At 41.4% G+C, this 23,726-nt stretch overlaps 1 long non-coding RNA gene across 1 annotated transcript in view; it reads left to right on the forward strand.

Moving 5' to 3' along the window:
- The first annotated feature begins 6,622 nt into the window (after positions 1-6,622).
- The window catches only part of LOC145510993 (uncharacterized), a 217,359-nt gene continuing 200,255 nt past the window's right edge, over positions 6,623-23,726 (forward strand). Inside the window, exon 1 of the long non-coding RNA XR_014057358.1 lies at positions 6,623-6,999. This is a non-coding gene — a long non-coding RNA (uncharacterized LOC145510993). The remainder of the gene's footprint in view (positions 7,000-23,726) is intronic.

Genomic DNA, 23,726 nt, shown 5'->3' on the forward strand with positions numbered 1-23,726 from the left:
GTAGGAGGAAGCCAGGACCAGTTAGTAGTAGGAGGCATGGTGATGGAAGCGAGATGTTGGAATGATGTGGAAAAGGGACTAGAGCTACGGAATGGAGGAGTTTCTAGAAGCTGAAAATGTCAAGAAAATAACCTAGTACTTTGAGACCAAGTGCATGGCTATTGGAAGCACAGTGTCAGACACCCTGGCCCAGGTGGAACTCCTCTGCAAAAGCAGCATTGATTCTGAGCAACTGGAATAGCCAGCAAATGAAGAAAGTCAACAGGAATGCTAGGCTGCAGTGTTAAAAAAGGTCTGTCCTTCATCTCACAAATCCTAGAATATTCTTTCAAAGAACCAGTGAATTTGTCATGTAACATTTTTCTTTTTTCAGCCATGCACAAGCAAAGCCATCACAAAAATCAGCAGGATTATGTTTGATTAGGAAAAGGAGTATTTAAGTTGGGACCATTGGAACTTGAGATAAGCATCTTGTTTTTGCTTCTAAAGTTATCTGTGCTTGTTCTGGTCCAAATCGACTTCCCAACTTCCCAGAACTATTATTATTACTTTTTTTGCAACACTGTGAGGTATCGGGGATCTTGGTTCCCACACTAGGGATTGAACCCATGCTCCCTGCAGTGGAAGCATGGAGTCTTAACCACTTGACCACCAGGGAAGTCCCTCAGACTTATTTTTTGTTAGAACTTTACTGATGAGTCATTTGCAGAAAACGAGCATGACATTTTAAGGTCTGCAACTAATGTTCCCTTCACCTGTAGCTCAGGCTCACAAGTTCACGTTTGTTCTTTTGTTAGTATTACTGCCAAAAAGAGGGAAAGAACGGAGTTTGTATTTTTCCTTCTTGTCCTACAAGGACTAAAGTTTGAGAGTCTTCCTTTCTTAATAAGAAATGGTTTCATACTCCTTGTGACTGGGCTGTCCGGGGTTTCTGCTCACTTTTGTTTTAAGCGAGGAAGATTACTTTTGAAAAATGGAATCTTAGCTACTTCCATAGTGCAGGACCAAGAAAATCCAGTGCGCATGCTTGTCACTGATTTGTGAACAACCGGGTAAAAACGGGTGACCTCATGCATCAGGCACTCAGGTGAGCAGGCACAACAATTAGAGATAGTAAGCGTGAAGTCTCTGTTGTGGGCTTTGTGGGGTAAACAAGGCAGCTTTTCTCCTCTCTCTCTGTCAGCTTTTCTGTTTGTAAAATGAGGTCATGCCACTAATCCAGCTCAGAGAGTAGATATGAGAAAAATGAATAAATTCAACATTGTTGTTGGATCTTTGTATAAAACACCTACATCCTGAGTTTTTAGACAGATTTATTGTTATTGTTAGAAACAAATGTCCATTAACATACTAGAAGATGCCTTTCATTAAAAGTTGGTAGGGAAATGAAAAACTTTATGTTTCAGTAAAAGGTACTGAAACAACTGGACATCCACACACACACACAGAAATGAATCTAGACACAGATCTTACAGCCTTCATGGAAATGAACTTAAAGTGGATCATGGGCGAAAGAATCCACCTGCAATGGGGGAGAACTGGGTTCGATCCCTACGTTGGGAAGATCCCCTGGAGGAGGGCATGGCAACCCACTCTAGTATTCTTGCCTGGAGAATCCCCATGGACAGAGGAGCCTGGTGGGCTACAGTCTATGGGGTCGCCAAGCATTGGACATGACTGAGCAACTAAGCACAGTAAGACTATAAAACTCCCAGAAGATAACATAGGAGAAAAATCTAGATGGCCTTGAGTTTGGCATGAATTTTTAGATACAGCACCATGAATCACTGATGATTGACAAACTGGACTTAATTAAAAACAAAGAATTTTGCTGTGCAAAAGTCACTGTCAAGAGAATGAAAAGACAAGTCACAGACTGGGAGGGAGGAAATATTTGCAAAAAATATATCTGGTAAAGGACTGGTATCCAAAATATACCAAGAATTCTTTAGACTCCACAATAAGAAAAAAACAACCCAATTAAAAATTTGGCCAAAGACCTTAATAGACACCTCACCGAATCTGCCAAGATCTACAGATAGCAGATAAACATAAAAAAAAGATGCCCCACCTCAGATGTCATCAGAGAAATTGAAATTAACACAGCAGTGAGATGCCACCATACACCTCTAATAATGGCCAAAATCCAGAACACGTATAACGCCAAATGCCAGTGAGGATGTGGAGTAACAGGAAGTCTCACTCATTGCTGGTGGGAATGGGAAACGGTATACTCTGGAACATAGCTTGGTGGTTTCTTACAAAAGTAAACATACTCTCAGGTGATCATGTGATAAGATTGTATTATAGACCATTTGATCTTATCACATGAGAACTATACTGTTACTCATTCCCAATCATTGCTGCCCATGTTCCAGAAGCACTGGGCTTATAAAGTTATGAAGAAAGTCATATTCCTATATGATTTTCATGTATCTTCTCTATTGATATGTGGTCTTATCCAAAACTGAGTAACGTGATTAGTATCAAGATATGTAGGTCTGAACTATGTGACTGCCACTTGCCCTTAATATATGAATAACTTTTTCTTCAGTAGGTTTCCTTCACTTAGCTCTACCTCCTCACCTTCTTTCTTCACTGTTCCTGCCAAAATAATTTTCTCTGTTTACTGTTTGGATTTGACAAATGTATTTGTCAGCTATGGCTGTGCAACAAATAACCACAAAATAAGAGGCGTAAAACAGCACCCAACTGGGACTTCCCTGGTGGTCCAATGGTTAAGACTCTGCACTTCCACTGCAGGGGCTGCAGGTTCCATCCCTTGTCAGGGAACTAAGATCCTGCACGCTGCACAGTGTGCCCCCTCAAAGAAAAACCCACAAAAACAAAAAGACCCCAGCACCCATTTATTAGCCCACAATTCTATAGGTCAGAAGTCCAGCACGCAGTAGGACTGGGTTCTCTGTTCAGGATGAACTCAAGACCAAAAGTAAGGTGTCAGCCAGACCAAGTTCTTGCCTAAAGATTCTGAGAAAAAAAATCAACTTCTAAGTTCATGATTGTTGTTGGCAGATTTCAGTTGTTTGCAGTTTGGGGACTAAGATTTATGTCTCTTTGCTGGTTGTCAGCAGGGACTTGCTATGGACAGCTTGGTTCCATTGTGTTGTGGCTCCTGCATCTTCAGGCCAGCCATGGTGAGTAGAATCCTTCTCATGCCCCACATCTCTGATTTCCTCTTCTGCTCGCAGCCAGAGAAAACTCCCAGCTTTAAAAGGTTTCAGGCCATTAGGTTGTGTATATCTTGATAATATTCCTTTCTTAAAGTGAATTGTGTCACATTACGTAATCTGACCATGGGAGAAAAACTAAGATTATGGCATCCAGTCCCCTCACTTCATGGCAAATAGAAGGGGGAAAAGTGGAAGCGGTGACAGATTTTATTTCCTTGGACTGCAAAGCCACTGTGGACGCTTGCTCCTTGGAAGGAAAATTACGACAAACCTACTCACCATGTTAAAAAGCAGAGACATTACTCTGCAGACAAAGTAATATAGTCAAAGCTATGGGTTTTTTTTTGTTTTTTTTTTGGTCTAGCCAAAGCTATGGTTTTTCCAGTAGTCATGTATGGATGTGAGAGTTGGACCATAAAGAAGGCTGAGCTCCAAAGAATTGACGCTTTTAAACTGTGGTTCTGGAGAAGACTCTTCAGAGTCCCTTGGACAGCAAGGAGATCGAACCAGTCAATCCTAAAGGAAATCAACCCTGAATATTCACTGGAAGGACTGATGCTGAAGCTGAAGCTTCAATTCTCTGACCCCCTGATGTGAAGAGCCGACTCACTGGAAAGACTCTGATGCTGGGAAAGATTGAGGGCAAAAGGAGAAGGAGGCAACAGAGGATGAGATGGTTGGATGGCATCACCAACTCAATGGACATGAATTTGAGCAAACTCCGGGAGATAGTGAAGGACAGGGGAGCCTGCCATGCTGCAGACCATGGAGTCACAAAGAGTCAGACATGACTCAACAACAACAACAACAACAAAATATGGAGGAAAAAAGCCATCAGATTCACAATACAGAGGATTTGGCAGGGTGTGTATGGGGATGAGTGAAAGAGGCAGGACTTCTTGGGGGTGCATCTTGGAGTCCTGCCTGCACTGCCCTCCTCCCCTCCCTAGAATCCCGTAACAGATCAAATCTGTGAGCTTTAAAAGCCTTCTGCAGAGTCCTATGGACAACCCAGATTCCTTCTGTCCCCGTCTGCCTCTGTCACATGTCATTATTCTCCTATTGTCAATCCTCCCTCAAGGCAGCATCTCATGGCACAATTCCCAAATGTTCCCAAATGTTCCCAAATGCTCGCTGAGCTCCATCACACCAGTCCTCAGAAGCTCCAGCTGCTCAAAGCTTGATCCTTGGGGATCCTTGGCTTGTAAACAATCCATGTTGTCAGATATGGGGTGGGGAGTGGTAGGTGGGGGTAGACACCCCGCTGATTTTCTCAGAGGACAGCCTATGAATATTAAGATATGTTGCAGTTATTAAGGACAAAGCAAAAACAATCACAAAACTGAAGAAAGCACAATTCCCAAGCCTACAGAGCCTATAGTCACTTGACTGAATTACTTAAAATCTTAAGAGCTGACAGTCCTCAAATTTCTATCAAGAGACCAGAAATTAAGTTTTTGCAGTCTGCCATCTGGGCCTTGAATACAAGAGAAAATTGTATATAATCCTCAGTTCCAGTTTTGTTTGGAGACAAGAAATTAAAAAAAAAAGAGGTATTTGGCAGCAAAACCTGAGAAATGACATGATATCCTGTTTTAACCTGCTCATTTGTCATGGCACCTGAGTGTCTTGGTGATAAGTACTGTATAAAATTATGGGCTCAAAATGCTTTATTTAGTCTTTGACCTGGAACTTTTTTTTTAAATATAATTTTATTTATTTATTTTTGGCCGTGCTGAGTCTTTGTTGCTCTGCAGCTTTTCTCTAGTTGTGGAGAGCGGGGGATACTCTAGCAGTGGTGCGAGGGCTTCTCATTGCAGTGGCTTCTTTTGTTGGGAGCACAGGCTCTAAGGTGCGAAGGCTTCAGTAGTTGCAGCTCATGGGCTTAGTTGCTCCGAGGCATGTGGGATCCTCTCGGATAAGGGATCGAATCCGTGTCTCCTGCATTGGTAGGTGGATTCTCTACCACTGAGCCACCAGGGAAGCCCTGACCTGGAACTTCTTGATTTATAAAATTACATATTTTTTATTTTTGATTTAGATTTTTAATAGGTATAATTCAATTTTTTCCCCTGGATCTGTCAGTTAGTACTTTTTAAATTGCTGCTGCAAATAACTAAAACCTGTCTCAAACTACATTAAACTTTAAAAAGGCTGATTTTTTTATGTCACTGAAAAATGCAAAGTTAAGTCAGGCTTTGGGGCTTCATTTAGAGCTCAATCATGTTACTAAAGCCATATTTTCCCTTCTCTCTATTTTGCTTTCTAAAATGTCAACTTTTATCCCAAGTCTGATTCCCCCTGGTAGTTGAAAAGTGACTTCCAATAACTCACAGCACAGGGTACAGTTGTTTATGTTCAGTGGGAGAAAAAAACATGTCTCAATCAATATTCCGATTTTCATGTTTACTGGATCTTTTTTATTTTTATTTTTGGCTACACGATGTGGCATGTGGAACTTCTACACAGGAACCTGTGTAGAATCTGTGCCCCCTGCAGTAGAAGCACAGAGTCTTAACCATTGGACCACTAGGGAAGTCCCTGTTTACTGGATCTTGTTAAGGCCAATGGCCACCCCTGAACAGTGTCATAGCCAGGGAGAGTTGAATCATTGTTGGATAAGATACGGGCTTCCCTGGTGGCTCAGCAGTAAATCTGAGCCAATGCAGGAGACTCGGATTCAATCCCTAGCTCGGGAAGTTCCCCTGGAGAAAGAAATGGCAACCTACTCCAGTATTCTTGCCTGGGAAATCCCATGGACAGAGGAGCCTGGTGGGCTACAGTCCATAGGGTCGTAAAAGAATCAGACATGCCTTAGAGACTAAACAGCAATAACAACAACAAAGGATGAGATACCTGAGGAGGAGTAAGATACTGGAAAACAAATCCAAGTGTTATATACTCGATACCAAATACTTGAAGACAAAATCTTCTGCATTTTAAGGAAATCTGTGAAAACCATTTTCCTATATAATAGTCCCCTCTTATCTGTGTTTTCACTTTCTGTGATTTCAGTTACCCCAAGCCAACCAACGTGTGTTAAATGTACTAAGTGGAAAATTCCAGGAATAAACAATTCATAAGTTAGAAATTTCTCACCCTCCTGAGTAGCGTGATGAAATCTTGCCTCCTCCAAGAGGTCCCCACCACGCCGATCCTCAGCCAGTGATGCTCTCCTGGCGTGATGACTCAGGACCACGCCAAGCAGACGATCCTTCTTCTGATGTATCATTCCAAGGTCAACAGCAGTGAAACTGTGGGTTAAATCCATCAAGGTCATTTTGAGACTCATGTGTCCTGCATGAGGCAGGTAGCCTAAACAATAAAATATTTGCCTGAACTCCCTCCCGCCCCGCCCCGCCCCGCCCCGCCCCGCCCCGCCCCGCCCCGCCCGGGAGCATGCAGGGTCCCCTTGGCGCTCTTTTGACGTCAGAGGGCCTAAAGCTCCGCCCCGTGAGCGTATACGCACAGAAAGTCTGCGCAGAACCGCCAATTCTTGTACCTTTTTCTGATCCCTTTTCCTCACGTTCCTGGTCACCCGCTGCTTTATTCTTTATCCCATAAATTCCCCAAACCCTTTGCCTGTAGGGAGGTGGGCTTGAAATGTGTTCTTCCCTCCCTCGCTGGTCTTGCACATAAACCATCTCTTTGCTGCATATCTCTGTGTGCACGTTTAACTTGCTGAGCGGCCGAGCAAAAGGAAATAACAACCAATAGCAACCTCCTCCTGGATCACAACGCCTACATCATCCACCTCACATCATCTCATCATTAAGGTGTCGTATTAGCTCACGTCATCGCATGAATGGTGAGTACAAGACAAGATCTGAGAAAGAGCGAGAGAGACCACATTCATACAACTTTTATTACAATGTAGTGTTATAATTGTATTTTATTATTACACTTGTATGTATCTGTTGTTCGTCTCTTAGTGTGCCTAATTTGTAAGTTAAATTTTATCATAGGTATGTATGTATAGTAAAAAAACATAGTACATGTAGGGTTTGGTACCATTTGTGGTTTCAGGCATCTACTGGGGGTCTTGGAGCATATTCCCCACAGGTGAGGTGGGAATCCTGTATTTCTAAGGATTTTGACATGTCATCACTTCAGTTATATTTGGATGAACCACTTATTGGCATTTATATACTTTTTATAATTTTCATCTAGCTTAAATTTAAACTTTTAAAGAGTTTTATGTGCTTTGTTGTTGGTTAGTTGCTCAGTCCTTTGCAACCCCTTGGACTGTAGCCTGCCAGGATCTTCTGTCCATGGGATTCTCCAGGCAAGAATACTGGAGTGGGTTGCCATTTTCTTCTCCAGGGGATCTTCCTTCCCGACCCAGGAATTACAGTCATATCTCCTGCATTAGTGACTCTTTATCACTGAGACACCAGGGAAGCCCCTTATAGCTACCTGCCTGTTTGACTGTTTTTTTTTCCCCCCAAAGAGTTTAGAGATACCAAAATATTACTGAAATAATTTCATTTTCCCTTAACTAGTAATGTATAGATGCTTCCCGTAGAATATTCCAGAAGCTTTCTCGTAAGAGGCTGAAATTTCTTGGGTCACTGGAAGCAAAGACATAATGGGTGGAGTGGAGGGGCTTGAAGTTGTTGGCAAGCCACAGAGAAGCCTGACGGTGGAGCCATTTTTGTCTAAATAAAGGGTTGGATTTTTTTCAAACTAATACAAAGAACAGTATCCTCAAAACATCTCGTTAATTCTAATGACAGACTATAACTTTTAATAAGCAGGAGAAACAGTACATAATGTGTTTTGAGTAAGCTAGTTCCCAAAATGGCCATATTATGCCTTTTAAAATCTAGAAATAGAAGAAGAGATCCATTCCTGCTCTCAGGATTCTCATAACTTGGAGATTCAAATACTCTCCTGGCTTAGAGTGTATAACTTTATAAAAAGAAGTCAGTATCTGAAATAGAGTTGAAGCAATGTATATGCAAGGACCTTTCATGACAGCAGGTTTCTCTTGTTCTCCTGATTAGGGTACATTCTGAAGCCTTTAAACTATTCGGTGACACCTGACAATAAGCAAGACCTTTCATTCCTCTAAAACATATTTATCAATTCAAATGTTAAAAAAATGTCAAACTTGTCTCACCTGCTCTTTACAAAGCTGCAGTAGTCAGGGAATTTTCTCCCCAGTTACCCACAGTTTGGTGTGGTTATGGTTTCCCTCTAAATGACACCATCTCCTTCCTTCCTCTTTTGTGGCTCTGCTGTCCCCATCATGATGTATCTTGCAGTGCAGCTTGGCGGCTTCTGAAAACAAAGAATGGCTGAGTGGGGCCGTGGCTTTACCCCTGGGGTTGACAAAACCACAGTGTCAGGGGTATGTGTTCTTGTGGGACGATGATTTCTCAGCATCTTGCCTTCAATTGCTAGGACTTCCTCTTCCATACTTCCTGGAGGTCTTATAAAAGACTCTGTCTCATGTATTTCCTCCAGTGGGATATTTTATCTGGGTTATTATCACAACTATTTTGCTACGTGTGAAGGAATTAGCAGTGATTCCATTTGTTGAAATCATATGTAGACGGCAGTGCTCTCTGCCTTATTACCAAATGAGTACAACGTGCCCTTCAATAATTCTTTAAACTCTCAAATGCCTTGGAAATAATATGCTGGAATATTACTGAGCTGTGACTGAAGCACCATTTGTGCTAAATATGACAGCACACAAATGATATTCCTCTATAAAAGTTCAAACTACATTAATCTTTTAGGGAGGTTCATTGACTAAGAAGATGACTTAGATATAAAATAAAGACACTGAGGGCTCACTGAGGAGAGCTTTCCTGGTCAGGATTTCTAGGAACAAATGTAAGATAAGGTCCACCATTAACCCCGTATGATTAAGGATGTGAGCAAGAGTGTAGTTCCAAAGGGAAAAGATTGAAATGATAAAGCAGTTATTTCAATATGAGGAAAAACAGGGTTCTGTGTGTGAGAAATAGAAATTAAAGGATAGGTCTTAAACAGTTGAGGCAAACAGTATGGTTGTTGAAGGGAATCTGGACAAAAATGTGGAGAATTCCCAAGTTCCAGAGGTTGAACCTGTGCCCCTTGCCGTGGAAGCTCAGAGTCCTAACCACTGCACAACCAGGGAATTCCCTTCAAGTTGATGTTTATAGTCCTCCTTATCTGTCTAAGGATGCATTTGGAGGCATGGCAGCATCTTGCTATGAAGTCTCTTCAATGCCATTTTGTAAATCTTACCTTGTGTGTGTGTGTTAGTTGCTCAGTGTGTCTGACTCTTTGTGATCCCATGGACATAGAAGTTCATGGAATTCTCCAGGCAAGAATACTGGAGTCTAGGGTGCCATCCCCTTCTTCAAAATCTTCTCTTAGAGCTGTACAAAAAGAAATGATTGCATAACTGTCTTATCCTGGGTTTCTCAATGTGACTAATGAGTCAGTAGGGGACTAGTACATATCAAGAGGTGAGAATGGGCAGGACACTTAATTAGCATTAGCAAAGGCAGTTTCAATGTAAATATGCCTTTGTATTAAGGTTTTAGTACTAGCTTTTATAAAATGTATGGAGTATATGAAAAATATTGCAGTTTAAAAAAACTATAAAAGCAATGTATATGCAATATACTCATTTTATAGATTGCTTTCCACTCAACAATGTAATGCATTTCTCCATGTCAATAAATAAGTAGGGGTACTTCCCTGGTGGTCCGGTGGCAAGAACTCCATGCTTCCACTGCAAGGGGTGTGGGTTCAATCCCTGATCAGGGAACTACGATCCTGCATGCTATGTGGTGTGGCAAAAAAATGAAAAACCAAACAAAAACAACAAAATGGAAAAAAGTAAGTAGGGTGAGACTTCGTCCCTCAAATGAAAGCACTTATTGTTAGTTTATTATAAAAATAATTACAGCGAACCCTTGAATAAAAAGATTATATCCATTTGAATGCAGAGTTCCAAAGAATAGCAAGGAGAGATAAGAAAGCCTTCCTCAACGATCCATACAAAGAAATACAGGAAAACAATAGAATGGGAAAGACTAGAGATCTCTTCAAGAAAATTAGAGATACCAAGGAAACATTTCATGCAAAGATAGGCACATCTTTATTGTCCTTTATTGGACAGAAATTGTATGGACCTAACAGAAGCAGAAGATATTAAGAAGAGGTGGCAAGAATACACAGGAGAACTATACAGAAAAGATCTTCATGACCCAGATAATCACGATGGTATGGTCACTCACCTAGAGCCAGACATCCTGGAGTGTGAAGTCAAGTGGGCCTCAGGAAGCATTGCTATGAAGAAAGCTAGTGGAGGTGGTGGAATTCCAGTTGAGCTATTTCAGCTCCTAAAAGATGATGCTGTGAAAGTGCTGCACTCAATATGCCAGCAAATTTGGAAAACTCAGCAGTGGCCACAGGACTGGAAAGTGTCAGTTTTCATTCCAATCCCAAAGAAGGGCAATGCCAAAGAATGCTCAAACTACCACACAGTTTCACTCATCTCACACACTAGTAAAGTAATGCTCAAAATTCTCCAACCCAGGCTTCAACAGTATGTGAACCATTAACTTGCAGATGTTCAAGCTGGATTTAGAAAAGGCAGAGGAACCAGAGATCAAATTGCTAACATCTATCGGATCATCAAAAAAGCAAGTGAGTTCCAGAAAAACATCTACTTCTGGTTTATTGACTATGCCAAAGCCTTTGACTGTGTAGATCACAACAAACTGTGGAAAATTCTGAAAGAGATGGGAATACCAGACCACCTGACCTGCCTCCTGAGAAATCTGTATGCAGGTCAAGAAGCAACAGTTAAAACTGGACATGAAACAACAGACTGGTTCCAAATAGGAAAAGGAGTACGTCAAGGCTGTATATTGTCACCCTGCTTATTTAACTTATATGCAGAGTACATCATGAGAAATGCTGAGCTGGATGAAGCACAGGCTGGAATCAAGATTGCCTGGAGAAATATCAATAACCGGAGATATGCAGATGACACCACCCTTATGGCAGAAAACGAATAAGAACTAAAGAGCCTCTTGATGAAAGTGAATGAGGAGAGTGAAAAAGTTGGCTTAAAACTCAACATTCATAAAACAAAGATCATGGCATCTGGTCCCATCACTTCATGGCAAATAGATGGGGAAAAAGTGGAAAGAGTGACAGACTTTATTTTTTTGGCCCCCAAATCACTGTAGATGGTGACTGCAGCCATGAAATTAAAAGACTCTTGCTCCTTGGAAGAAAAGCTATGACCAACCTAGATAGCATATTAAAAAGCAGAGACATTACTTTGCCAACAAAGGTCCGTCTAGTCAAGGCTATGGTTTTTCCAGTAGTCATGTATGGATATGAGAGTTGGACTATCAAGAAAGCTGAGCACCGAAGAATTGATGCTTTTGAACTGTGGTGTTGGAGAAGACTCTTGAGAGTCCCTTGGACTGCAAGGAGATCCAACCAGTCCATCCTAAAGGAAATCAGTCCTGAATATTCATTGGAAGGACTGATGCTGAAGCTAAAACTCCAATACTTTGGCCACCTGATGCGAAGAACTGATTCATTTGAAAAGGCCCTGATGCTGTGAAAGATTGGAGCAGGGGACGACAGAGGATGAGATGGTTGGATAGCATCACTGACTTAACGGAATGAGTTTGAGTAGATTCCGGGAGTTGGTGATGGACAGGGAGGCCTGGCGTGCTGCAGTTCATGGGTTTGCAAAGAGCCAGACGCGACTGAGCGACTGAGCTGATCTGAACTGAACTGTGTAGGTCCACTTACACGCAGGTTTTTTTCAGTAGTAAATACTACAATACCATGTGATTGAGGTTGGTTGAATCTATTGATACAGAGGAACCACATACACAGGCTGTAAGTTATACATGGTGGGTGCCCCTCACCCCTATTGTTCAAGGGTCAGCTGTGCAATGTTATCATAAAAATGCACTTTTCAAAAAAAAGGCAATATAGGAGAAGATCCTCTGAAATCCTATCAGCTAGAGAAAACCTCAGTGGCCATTCTGAAAACCATTCTTTGAGTAGCCTTATCAGAATGGTAAGCGGGTCTCCCCTCAAGCCCTTGGGAATTCCTGAAATTCACAGGAATGCAGTAGGAAAACCAGTGGATTGGAAGATAAGACCTTCTTCCACAATCCCTGTAGGGAATTAGGAGAGTGTAAAATAAGACATCAGAAGAGGTAAAACCCTGTTCATGAGGTGAAATCAACATAATGTATTGGTAGAATGGGAGGAGATGGAGAAGGGACAGTTCTGGTGGCTCCTCCACTGCCTGCTGGAGTGTGGCCTTGGGAAGAGTCCGACCTCACTTCTACTTCTCCACCCCTCGTCCACTCAGGTGAACCAGTCAGGGCCTCCTTACAGGCTGGCTTGGGTCTTGTGTGCTGGCCAGTGCCTCTGCCTGGCCTGCTTTCCCCACCCCACAGGTATCTGCCTCACCAACTCCTCCCCTTCTGCCAAGTCTCTGCTCCAGTTTTACCCTCTCTTCTCCGCTGGACTCTTTGCCACATTGTCTAACAATGTCGCATACCTTCCCACATTATTGTATCCATCCATTTCATCTCACTCTACCTTCTTTTTGTTTTTTTGTAGCACTTGTTACCTGTTGCCTGCATGTGCGCTCCATCACTCGGTTGTGTCTTACCCTCGTGACCCCGTGGACTGTAGCCTGCCAGGCTCCTCTGTCCATGGAATTCTCCAGGCAAGAATACTGGAGTGGGTTGCCATTTCCTCCTCCAGGGGATCTTCCCAACCCAGAGATGGAACTTGCATTGGCAGGCAGACTTTTTTACTGATGAGCCATTGGGGAACCCCCTTCTCACCTTTTACCATGTATAATTAACTTCTTGTGCTTCTTGTTTGTATATTTTCCCCAGTAGAATGTAAACTCCTTAAGCATGGGGAGTTTTGTATGTTTTGTTCACAAGTACCTAAAAAGGTGGGTTTTTCTGGTGGCTCAGTGGTGAAGAATCTACCTGCCAATGCAGGAGATGTGGATTTGATCCCTGGGTCAGGAAGATCCCCTGGAGAAGGGGATGGCAACCCACTCCAGTATTCTTGCTTGGGAAATCCCATGGATAGAGGAGCCTGGCAGGCTACAGTTCATGGGGGAGCAGAGTCAGACACAGCTGAGCAACTGAGCACATACACGCACACCTAGAATAGTGCCTGCCCAGCTAATACATGTTAAGTGAATGAATTAAACAGTCTTGGAGGGTTTGGAGACTTTGCATTGAAGGGTGAGATAATGAGAGTAGGTATAGGTCAGAAGAGAGGAGGGGAAAGATCTGAGAGCTCTAACAGGGGTAAGCTCTGTAAGACCTAGAGGAGAAAATGAACCAGAGATGTCTTTGTGACGTATGAAAGTGATTCTCTGACTTTTCACTGCTGAATTATCCTGTCAATTATTTTTTAGTCTTTTCCTGATATTGTATGATCATAGCTTACTAATAAAGAGAAATTCATAGAACTGCGTCAAAAGAGTCTATCATTTTTAGGTTAAATATATATTGAATACTTGGAGCCAGAACCAATTGACCTATTGATTTGAGAACTAAGACAGAAAGTCCATTTGTCTGCCAAGTTCTGATTTTCCAAGTCAGAAAGAATCCCTGCACTATTGATTAGCTGCTTTTGGGGACCATCAATATATTTCACCACTGGATGTTTCTAAATAAGGTTTAAAGTGGAGACAGTGACTTTTAGGTACCAATTAATGCAATGATAACAGAGATCAATATTGTCAATGAAGATCTTCTATTACACGAGCTTATGGGACAGGATGTTGCCTTTGCTGTTCAGCCTCACGCATTAAGGGAAGTCATTGAATTTCCCCCCAAAACATTTCTGTTTGCCTTTGAGTCTTGCCTGTGGCACTAATATGGTAAAGAACATCTCTGCCTAAACTTTTCACTGTCAACGATATGTAATGTGACAGTGCTAATAAGCTACTTGATGATGAGTAAATATTTTGTAATTTTTTTCTGACTTGCATATCAAAAAATCTACTCAGCTTCAATCTGCAAGCTTGTCTCTCTGCACCCACTGAAACCATTCATACTTGTACTTGGATGTTCAAAAAGCCAATAAATCAAGCCTAAAATGTTCATATCTATTGTAGTGGTGAGTCCCATACATCTGATACTGCGGTGTAGCTCTGACACTTGACACACCTTTTTAGTTATCCAGTCAATAATATCTTAAGACTTTCCTTAAGAGCCTTGTTTTCTCTTTAAGCTTCTGTTCACTGCATTCCCCCTCTACATTTTCCATGTCACACTGAAGGCATCGTACACCTCTGATTACTTACTTAAACCAGAAACATAACATTTACCTTCACCTTCCATATCCTGTCCAACCAGGAACCATATTTCCAGATACCTTAACTCTTTTTTTTTTTTTTTTTATAAATTTATTTATTTTAGTTGGGGGCCAATCACTCCACAACACTGCAATAGTTTTTGCCATACATTGACATGAATCAGCCATGGGTTTACATGTGTTCCCCTTCCTGGACCCCCCACCCACCTCCCTCCCCATCCCATCCCTCTGGGTCATCCCATTGCCCCGGCCCTGAGCCCTTGTCTCATGCATCGAACATGGAATGGTGTTCTGTTTCACATATGATAATATACATGTTTCAATGCTATTCTCCCAGAACGTCCCACCCTCACCTTCTCCCTCAGAGTCCATAAAATTGTTCTATGCATCTGTGTCTCTTATTCTGTCTCGCATATAGGGTTATCGTTACCATCTTTCAAAATCCATATATATGCATTAGTATACTGTATTGTTGTTTTTCTTTCTGGCTTACTTACTTCACTCTGTATAATGGGCTCCAGTTTCATCCATCTCAGTAGAACCGATTCAAATGTATTTTTTTAATGGCTGAGTAATATTCCATTGTGTATATGTACCACAGCTTCCTTATCCATTCGTCTGCTGATGGACATCTAGGTTGCTTCCATGTCCTGGCTATTGTTACCTTAACTCTTAACCTCTTCACATCTCCAGTGTGACCACCTTCATCTTCTAACTGCCTTTGTAGCTACAAAACAGAACTCAATAGATAGTTGCTATGTCAATGAATTGGCCTCATTTCCCAAGGAGCAGATCTCTTGGAGTGATAAAAATGTTGTTTCTTTTGAAAGTATCCTTCACAACATAGCCTGCTGCCAGTTCTGTTACTATTCCCCAATGTTCATAAGATCCGGAACGTCGTAGGACACATCCTTTAGCGATGTCAAGGCTCTACATGATGGGATTGGTCACTAGCGCTCACCATGCAGGTTTGCTAGTAGAGACATTTTGGCTTGAAGAGAAATTGATATTTGGACCTCGGATATATTTTGCATTCATAGTTTTTGAACTTCCTGATCATTCAGACATTTTGAGGAACATTCCTGTTAATACTAGTGGTTGTTGTTCAGTTGCTAAGTTGTGTCCAACTCCTTGCGACCCCATGAACTGCAGCATGCCAGGCTTTTCCTACTCCACCGTCTCCCAGAGTTTGCTCAGTTTCATGTCCATTGAGTGGATGATGCCATCTAATCTGGTAGTAGTTCTCCAGATACGTGGAAATGTGGGCCCCCCCCATATCTCTCAGTCTCAATGTCTCTCTCCTTTAAAGACCACAATTGTACTCATCTCACACGCTAGTAAAGTAATGTTTAAAATTCTCCAAGCCAGGCTTCAGCAATACGTGAACCGTGAACTTGCAGATGTTCAAGCTGGTTTTAGAAAAGGCAGAGGAACCAGAGATCAAATTGCTAACATTCGCTGGATCATCAAAAAAGCAAGAGAGTTCCAGAAAAACATCTATTTCTGCTTTATTGACTATGCCAAAGCCTTTGACTGTGTGGATCACAATAAACTGTGGAAAATTCTTCAAGAGATGGGAATACCAGACCACCTGACCTGTCTTTTGAGAAACCTGTGTGCAGGTAAGGAAGCAACAGTTAGAACTGGACATGGAACAACAGACTGGTTCCAAATAGGAAAAGGAGTACGTCAAGGCTGTATATTGTCACCCTGTTTATTTAACTTCTATGCAGAGTACATCATGAGAAACGCTGGGCTGGAAGAAGCACAAGCTGGAATCAAGATTGCTGGGAAAATATTAATAACCTTAGATATGCAGATGACACCATCTTTATGGCAGAAAGTGAAGAAGAACTAAAGAGCCTCTTGATGAAAGTGAAAGAGGAGAGTGAAAAAGTTAGCTTAAAGCTCAACATTCAGAAAACTAAGATCATGGCATCTGGTGCCATCACTTCACAGCAGATAGATGGGCAAACAGTGGAAACAGTGTCAGACTTTATTTTTCTGGGCTCCAAAATCACTGCAGATGGTGATTGCAGCAATGAAATTAAAAGAAGCTTATTCCTTGGAAGGAAAGTTATGACCAACCTAGACAGTATATTAAAAAGCAGTCATTATTTTGCCAACAAAGGTCCGTCTAGTCAAGGCTATGGTTTTTCCAGTAGTCATGTATGAATGTGAAAGTTGGACTATGAGGAAAGCTGAGCACCAAAGAATTGATGCTTTTGAACTGTGTTGGAGAAGACTCTTGAGAGTCCCTTGGACTGCAAGGAGATCCAACCAGTCCCTCCTAAAGGAGATCAGTCCTGGGTGTTCACTGGAAGGACTGATGTTGAAGCTGAAACTCCAATACTTTGGCCACCTGATGTGAAGAGCTGACTCATTGGAAAAGACCCTGATACTGGGAAAGATTGAGGGCAGGAGAAGGGGACGACAGGATGAGATGGCTGGATGACATCATCGACCCGATGGACATGGGTTTGGGTGAACTTCGGGAGCTGGTCATGGACAGGGAGGCCTGACATGCTGCAGTTCATGGGGTCGCAAAGAGTTGGACACGACTGAGCTACTGAACTGAACTGATTATGGGGTTAATAGAAGCACCATATACATGAAGATTCTGAATCATTTTTTGTTATCAAATGATTTCCTGCTTTGATAAGTCTGTGATTTGGTTCTGACCATACAAGCAGCAACATAAAATTCCTGGTTTGTATATTGTAATTCTGGGTTACCTCTGGCCATACTTCAAACTGATCTCTTCCTGTTGTAAGACTGGGTTAAATTTTTCTAAACAGCATTCTCTCATCCATGGTGTTTCACAAAAATGTATCTTAAAATGCCAGCATCTCAGCACATTTAGGTGAATTTGTCCATTGGCAGGGCAAAATAATCACTTTCTTTAATCTTTAAAACCAGCTGTTCACAGACATTAATTGCCATGTCACTTACAGTCCTCGAAACAGTATCGTTCGACAAAGACACACTTTTTAATTTGTTTGGTGCGTCTGGTTCTATTACCTTTGATATCGGGCCATTGTGTTTGGGGGGAGAGTGTCTCAGCAACTGTGGGTGGCTGCCATTGTGTAAAATGCAGTGATTCCAAATAGGACATTTTGAGAATAATTACATTCATATGATATTAGTTTGGAATATAAGTCATTTTTAGTTGAAGCTATCACATTTTCAGTGAGGGCACAAACTGACTCAGTGTTGACTTGATTGTTTTAAGCATGGATGCATTTATTTTGAAGTCAGGTGGTATGTGGAGGGTTTTGTACCTTTACTGATCATAATGCACTGACATTTATATACGAAAATAACTACTTGCATACTTAATACCTAGGTCATATTTTTTCAATTTCTTTAAATATTTTTCAGGTTTTTTTCATTTCATTAAGATTTTAAGAATCATCCAATAAAGCAAAGAGATGGTTTATCATCAGTTATCATTTTTAGACACTTTTAGATAAAAATACATAATGTATGTAAACCTGTATCTCCTTGAAATACACGAGAATTCTTCAGAATGTCATGACTAATTAACTTATTTTTTCATGTATTTATTTATTACACATTGATAAAGTAGCTACTCTTTTTCAGGCACTGTTCTAGACTTCAGGGATATAAATAAAAACGTCACATTTCTGTATATTATAACTTCAGAAACTAGAAGGAGAGAAACATTTGTAAAGATGTAATTATAATACAGCAGTATTATTATATGAGGGACTCCCCTGGTGGTCCCATGGTTAAGATTTCACCTTCCAATGTGGGAAGTGTGGGTTGATCAATCACTGGTCAAGGAACTAAGATCCCATATGCCTCGTGGCCAAAAAATCAAAAAGATAAACCAAAAGCAATATTATAACAAATTTAATAGAAACTTTAAAAATGGTCCACATTAAAAAAAAAATCATAAAAAAGTATTATGTGAACTTAGAATGTCTAATGATTCATTCTACCCAATGAGTTCAAGGATTGACATAATGACAACCTTAGCAGTCAGAATCTGCTCTTTACTCAGCAGGTAAAGAATCTGTCTGCAATGCAGGAGGCCTGGGTTCAATTCCTGGGTCGGTAAGATCCCTTGGAGAAGGAAATGACAACCCACTCCAGTATTCTTGCCTGGAGAATCCCATGGACAGAGGAGCCTGGCAGGCTACAGTCCATGGAGTCGCAAGAGTCAGACACGACTTAGTGACTAAAGCATCACCACAGTAGTCAGAATCCAAAGTGCTGGTAACCTCTTCCTTCCTGCCTGACTCTGAAGACAGAAAAAATTTAACACTGAAAGTTGGTGACCTACATTGAGAGGTAGAGATTTAATGACCCTCTTGGCTTACCATAGCCAGAGACCTGGGTAGGACACAGGTAACTTCACTGTCTCACTTACACTGGAGCCTTGATTCCCATTTCCAAAGCCTTGGTTGTCAAATCCCATCCTCTTCATTCAAAGCTCATCACCATTTTCATCTCCTGTCACTTTCCTGGCCTATTCTTATGCATTTTGGGCTTGAATAGCTTCTCTTTTTCTTTAAAGTTTTTACTGGTGTATAGTGGTTTTACAGTGTTCTGGTAGTTTCTGCTGTACAGCAAAGTGAATCAGCTATACATGTACAGGTATCCCCTCTGTTTTTAGATTTCCTTCCCATTTAGGTCACCACAGACCACTGAGTAGAATTCCCAGTGTTAACAGTAGTAGATAAGTTATCTATTTTATACATAGTATCAATCGTGTATATGTGTCAGCCCCAATCTCCCAATTCATCCCACTTCCCCTTCTCCCTTTGGTATCCATACATTTGTTCTCTACATCTGTATCTCTGTTTCTGCTTTGCTCATGAGTTCATCTGTACCATTTTCTAGAGTCTACATATAAGCGATATTATATGTTACCTTTTGGGCTTTGATAGCTTCTTCAGTGATACTTTCCCTGTCCCCCTAATCAAAATGTTCTCCTCTCAAAATGTTCATCAAACTTTTTGATTTTCCTCCATAGCCTTTATCACAGCTTAAAGTCATAAATTTATTTGTGAGTCTGTTGGCCCACATGACATGGATTGTATCTGTTATTGTATCCTAGGAGAAAGTCGAGGAAGCAGTGGGGCAGAGCACAGAAAAGCAGTTGATATAATAGACACCTGCATTTATTCACCTTTGTTCTCTTATGCTCATATTAAGAAAAGCAGGCAGATACATGGAATAGCACTTTTCAGTGAAGCTCTGCCAGATGGATGTAGGGCTTGGTAAAGAAACCTCTGTAGGAGATACTTGAATGTCCAGAGAGATGGAGCAGAAACTAAATGAATTATCTGTGGTTTTCAATGTGCTGTACAAGTATAGATTTACAGGTATAGTCTAAGGATGGAGACTAATATATTCTAAAAATCTGCGAAATAGTTGGTCAGTAACAGATAGAAATCAAGTTCCATGAGGCTAGTACTAAGTAGAATTGAGTAACTTTAAAGTGAGAGTTAAAATTTGCGATCTAAATTTTGTTATCATGGGAAATATAATGATTATGATTGAACATATCAGTACTGATGTGTAAAATCCTGTGTGAGCTTTTCTAAGCTCTCACATGAAAAGTATACAAATTGGATTTTTATTATTTAGCCGTGGATAAACCAAAAGCTAAACGGAGATTAGATTTCATTCTCTAGATTTAACTAGTAGATTACTGGACTTTGTTGACCATTGTGGATAAAATAAGTTCATAGGGGCATTGGTGATACAGACAATTTTAGTGGGAGCTGAAGAACCTGAGAAGATGATTTCCGTGACTGAAATGTCTGCCCTTTGGTCCCTTCTGTGTCTCTCATTCATTCTATGCTCCAGTCACAACAGTTACTTACCCTTCCATAAACAGACTTGTGCTCTGAAAGGGACAATAGAAGCACGAGAATATGTTTTACTGATTAGCTTTCTTTTTCCTTTGTTGCTCTTTTTTCTATGAATCTCAACCACTCCTGTGCTTTAGAAACAGTCTCTCTGATGATCATTCTCGAATCAGTTTCCTCAACTTCTTCCTGTCTTTCATGTTTCAGTTCCCAGTTCTCACTTCCAGTTACCTCACACACCTCAAACACAACATATTGAACATCAATTTAGTTTTTTTTTCTCTGCTTCATCACCTTCCAAGTTCCTTCTATCTTAACATGTTAATGTGAAGTTCCTTTAGCAAATTAAGGCTTTGCCATCCAGCAACTGGCTTCCCAGGTGGCTCAGTGGTAAAAATTCTGCCTGCCAATCAATGTAGGACATTCAGGAAACACGGGTTCAATCCCTGGGTCAGGAAATTTCCTTGGAGAATGGCAAGCCACTCCAGTATTCTTGCCTGGAAAATTCCATGGACAGAAGAGTCTGGTGGGCTACAGTCCATGGGGTCGCATAGAGTTGGACACTACTGAGCATGCACCCACCAACTCATCTGGAAAACTTTCTCTTATTTCCCGTTTCGAATGGGTCTCAAGTCCAGTCAGTTTTTACACGGTCTTCTACACAGGTTGGCTAACTGAGCTCAAATATCACCAGCAAACACTTAACACAGATCATGTCATTTCTACATAAATCAGTGAAAATTCCTGTAGTAGCCAACGTATGGGAAATAACTGTGATCCACCTTTAGTGTGTATGAGTTTTAAAGTGTGTGGGGTTCTCTGAGGAGGCAGGTGGAATGCTCCCATACCTGGGCCGCCCAGGCAGTCACCTGGCTGAGGTATAGTCTCTGGGAAGTGAATGTCCTGAGAGAGAGGTGGTAGACCTTACTGCCCAAGAGATAAATAAGTCAGGTTAGACAGAAGGGATAATCGACCTGAATGTGCCAGTTATAATTTAGCAGAAGCACACCTCCACAGTAATTTACCTCCAAAATCAATGGAATGTCAACTGAGGCAAACATTTTTGTGTTCCTGAGCATGGCCACTGTGAGCAGAGTCACTGACGAGAGGGAGTGGGAGGGAGAGTCCTGGGTACAGACCCTGCAGAAAAACTGCGGGGTGAGGACAGGTCTAGCCTCCAGGTTGATCTTAACAGAAAAAGAAAGTCTCTGGCCTGGTTAAATTAATATAATCTTATGTAGGTTGAAAAGAAATAAGTGTTAGTGACAGAACTGATGCTCTGGATGCTGTCAGAATCCTGTCCAGAGATGACAGGGAGGTCTTGTGACTGAGCCAGCAAGTGACTGTAACTGACGGGTGGGACTGTGTTTGGATATGAAAGACAGCTTTAAAGAAGCCGGCTAACCAGAGTCCATGAGAACAGACTTAACATTAAGGACTTGCAGTCTCCCTCTGCGATGACATTAATACTAAATGTCTTGTCAGTTTCCAAATAGTGGTTTAACCCTTAATGATGGGGAGAATTCTGTTTCTCAATTCCAGGCTCTCAGTACACAAACCCCAGTTGTTGAGGAATAGCTACAAAATTTGTTGGCATCAGAAACCATCCTGCAGAACCTATATCCTGGGCTAAGGTGCTAATAGCTTAGTTAAGGTCTCTGTTGAGAATGGGTGTATGTGCTCAATCGTGTCTGACTCCTTGTGACACCATGAACTGTAGCCCACCAGGCTCCTCCGTCCATGGGATTTCCCAAGCAAGAATACTGGAGTGGGTTGCCATACCCTCCTCCAGGAGATCTTCCCAACCCAGGGATCGAACCCGCGTCTCCTATATTGGCAGGCAGATTCTTTACCACAGAGCCACCTGGGAAGCCCAGTAGTGTTTCTGCTGGTATTTAAAGTCTTTAAGAACATGGTGGTCTTCTGTGTATATGATGGGGATTCAGTCCATTATCCAAGAGGCCCTTGTAAGATATTTCTTAGGTGATACTGTCTTTATTCTTGGCCTCTGCGGAGATGGCTGAGGGATTTATGAGGTACCCACTTACTCTTTTCAAGAAACTTTTCTGTGATGTGTGACTAAATATTCTGACCTTATGATTGATCTGAGGTATTAGCAAAAGTTTATACAGCCACACACTAAGTTTTTTCTCTCTTGACAGTGAATAATTTAAATTTCAATGTCTTTGGCAACTGGAAAGGCTGAGGATTTCTCAAACCATCAAGTCCTGTTTTTTTGTTTTTTTTTTTTTCATTTGCTAGTTTTCCCCTCATTCTGGAGGTCTGTTAACAATCATTTAGAAATTTTCTAAGGCAACATATGTTTTATCTACCATGCTTCCTTACTTCCTTCTGAGCCATCACTAACAGAATTGTTAATATCCTTATTTCTCCTAACAGTCTGTTCAAGGCAATCTAGGCTTTTCCAATCATGCTTCTTAAAAGTTTTCCAGTCTCTGCCTCTACTGCTCAATTCAAAAGTTACTTCTAGGGGGCTTACTTGGTGATCCAGCAGTTAAGACATTGTGTTCCTAATACAGGGGGTCCAGGTTCAATCCCTGGTCAGGGAACTGGATCCCACATGCCGCACTGAAGACCCAGTGCAGCCAGATAAATAAATAAGTAAAAATAAATATTAGAAAAATTATTTCCACATTTTTAGGTATTTGTTATATCAGCACCCCACTCTGATCATCATTATCTTTATTAGTTTTCTGTTGCTGCCATAACAAAATGGGCACAATAAAGGACAGAAATGGTATGGACCTAACAGAAGCAGAATATATTAAGAAGAGGTGGCAAGAATACACGGAAGAACTATGTAAAAAAGATCTTCATGACCCAGATAATCACGATGGTATGGTCACTCACCTAGAGCCAGACATCCTGGAGTGTGAAGTCAAGTGGGCCTCAGGAAGCATTGCTATGAAGAAAGCTAGTGGAGGTGGTGGAATTCCAGTTGAGCTATTTCAGCTCCTAAAAGATGATGCTGTGAAAGTGCTGCACTCAATATGCCAGCAAATTTGGAAAACTCAGCAGTGGCCACAGGACTGGAAAGTGTCAGTTTTCATTCCAATCCCAAAGAAGGGCAATGCCAAAGAATGCTCCAACTATCACACAATTGCACTCATCTCACACGCTAGCAAAGTAATGCTCAAAATCCTCCAAGCCAGGCTTCAACAGTACGTGAACCGTGAACTTCCAGATGTTCAAGCTGGATTTAGAAAAGGCAGAGGAACCAGAGATCAAATTGCCAACATCCGTTGGATCATTGAAAAAGTGAGAGAGTTCCAGAAAAACATCTACTTCTGGTTTATTGACTATGCCAAAGCTTTTGACTGTGTGGATCACAACA

The sequence above is a fragment of the Giraffa tippelskirchi genome, chromosome 6, assembly GCF_054371585.1.
Source record: "Giraffa tippelskirchi isolate mGirTip1 chromosome 6, T2T-mGirTip1v1.2.pri, whole genome shotgun sequence".
Classification (NCBI taxonomy): Eukaryota; Metazoa; Chordata; class Mammalia; order Artiodactyla; family Giraffidae; genus Giraffa; species Giraffa tippelskirchi.